Here is a 2,556-nt window from a genome sequence, read left to right as displayed (position 1 = left end):
GCCCAGCTATTTTTTTTTTTTGGTTGCAGCCATCATTGTTGTTTGGTGGCCCGGGCTGGGGATTCGAACCCGCCACCTTGGGTGTATGTGGCTGGCGCCTTAGCTGCTTGAGCCACAGGCACCGAGCCCATAACATTTCTTTATAGGCGGAATCCTTTGTAGTAGCTACCTCACGGTCCCTTGGGGAGATTGCTCTGGACTGGCTTTTCATGTTGCCAAAATTTTTCTGCTGATTCCTCCTCATGAGTGTTTTCTTTTATCTGTTTCCTTGCCCTAATTTTCCTTTCACTTCCTCTTGCTCTTTAAGTTACCATGCCTCTGCACTAGGGTTTCAATGAGTCCTTTTGGTACAGGACCAGAAGGATGAAAAGACAGTTCTCCACTGCTTTTGTCCTCCTCATGGGGTCCAGGAGTCTCTCGCTGACTCCCTATACCCTCAAAGGGATGATTCTGGGCAGATCCCACCAACCAGAGATTTCTAGAGTCTTCTCTCTACAGTCTCACCATCCCCGGTTGCAAGGAAGCTGTTACTTGGCCACCATCTTGCCAATTTTTTTTTTTTTTCAGACAGAATTTTACCATGTCACCCTTGGTAGAGTGCCATGGCATCATGCATCACAGCTCACAGCAACCTCAAACCCTTGGGTTTAAGCAATTCTCTTGCCTCAGCCTTTCCAAGTAGCTGGGACTACAGGTACCTGCCACAACACCCGGCTTTTTTTGTTATTCTTGTTGCAGTTATCGTTGTTTTAGCTGGCTCGGGCCAGGTTCAAAACCACCAGCCTTGGTGTATGTGGCCGGCGCCCTACCCACTGAGCTACAGGGGCTGACCTCTGCCTGGTTGTGATTGCTCTCTAGAGCCTTCTATTCATTGCTTTTTATATTTGAGGCAGAGTTTATAATTGTTATTGATAAGAGTTAGTGCAATACAAACTCCTTCATTATCACATTCTAATCCCTGATATTTCAGAAAGGTTTAAAATAAAAAAATTAAAGGCAAAATATACTTTATCATTTATTTCCAATCCATTAGGATAAAAACCCACTTTATCCAACTGTACCCTTTAATTCATTTCTTCTGGGAAAAAGTGCAAAAGACTACACTAAAACTGAGACAAGCATTTAAAAGTAAATCCATTCACTCAGAGTTTAAAAACAAACTGTAAATGGTTCACTTTACCAAAAGAATTAGCTTTTGTACAAATAAATATAAAGAATTTTACATTATAAACAAAGACTGCTGAATCCATACTTAAATTAGAATTCTAGTATCTTCTTTTCCTACAATTCTTCTTGAGCACAAAGCCTATTTGCAAGTCAGAAATCTAGTAACTTCAATGAGCAGACAGACTGTCTCAGAGTAAGTTTTTACTCTTAAGACATATGGAAGGATAGTACTGATTCTTTCCTTTAGCTCCAAGTCCAGTACACATCATTAAGTTTTAATTTAGTTTACAAAACTCTGCCATATTAACAAGAGCACACTAGGGCTTAATGATGTTGTTGTTGTTTTTTTAGAGACAGAGTCTTACTTTATTGCCCTTGATAGAGTGCCCTGGCATCACAGCTCACAGCAACCTCCAATTCCTGGGCTTAGCCGATTCTCTTGCCTCATTCTCCTGAGTAGCTGGGAATACAGGCACCTGTCAAAATGCCTGGCTAACTAGTGCTTAATGTTTATGCAGTATCTCTTAGGAAGTAATATAATAGAATTTAACACAAAATCTAGAATGTCACAATCTAGGTCAATATTAATTCAGAAAACCTCAACAACTTCTATCTTTATTGAAAAAGACCAAACTAATCTCTTATCTCCTACTAAATGACTATTCTATTTTCATGGCCCTTCTGGGAAAGAAATGTAACTTAAAATAAAACTTAGTCATAGTAAGTCACAGAAAATAGTTCTCAAGCACCAGCTGAATTCCAAACCTGATCAGGAAAGTAAAGTAACTTCTATACAATAATATAATTTTTCTGACTCAAGATTTGTAACAATGTAACAATTTTTGTATCTTTTAACATTTGAAATCTTTGTTATCCAAAAACTTTCCCAATAGAATATAAAAACCATGATAATTTTAAAAGAGGTTATATTTTAAAAGTTGAACTGGAACCACAGAATCCTTTAATATGATTAGCTAGTTATTTAAGTATCACCAATCTCCTCCCCCTCCCATTTTATTTTACTCCATTGCCTTGGGGAGAGTCACTGAGCTGTCATCAGAGCTTACAGCCATCAGAGCTCACAGCAACCTTAAAACTCCTGGGCTCAAGTGATTGTCCTGCCTCAGCCTTCCAAATAGCTGATACTACAGGTGTCCACCACAATACCCACCTAGTTTTTCTATTTTTTTTTTTTAGTTTTTCTATTTTTAATAGAGACAGGGTCTCACTCTTGCTCAGTCTGGTCTCCTGAGCTCAAGCAATCATCCTGCCTCAGCCTTCCAGAGTGCTAGGATTACAACCTTAATCCCTTTCTAAAGGAAAACAAAATGAAGTATTATCGACTTTATTGAAAATGTTTTAATTTGGGCTCAGCAGCTGTAGCTCAGT

The sequence above is a fragment of the Otolemur garnettii genome, unplaced genomic scaffold, assembly GCF_000181295.1.
Source record: "Otolemur garnettii isolate 467f Iridium unplaced genomic scaffold, OtoGar3 scaffold00022, whole genome shotgun sequence".
Classification (NCBI taxonomy): Eukaryota; Metazoa; Chordata; class Mammalia; order Primates; family Galagidae; genus Otolemur; species Otolemur garnettii.
The sequence above is the reverse complement of the archived record's forward strand: the minus strand, read 5'-3'. Positions refer to the sequence as shown.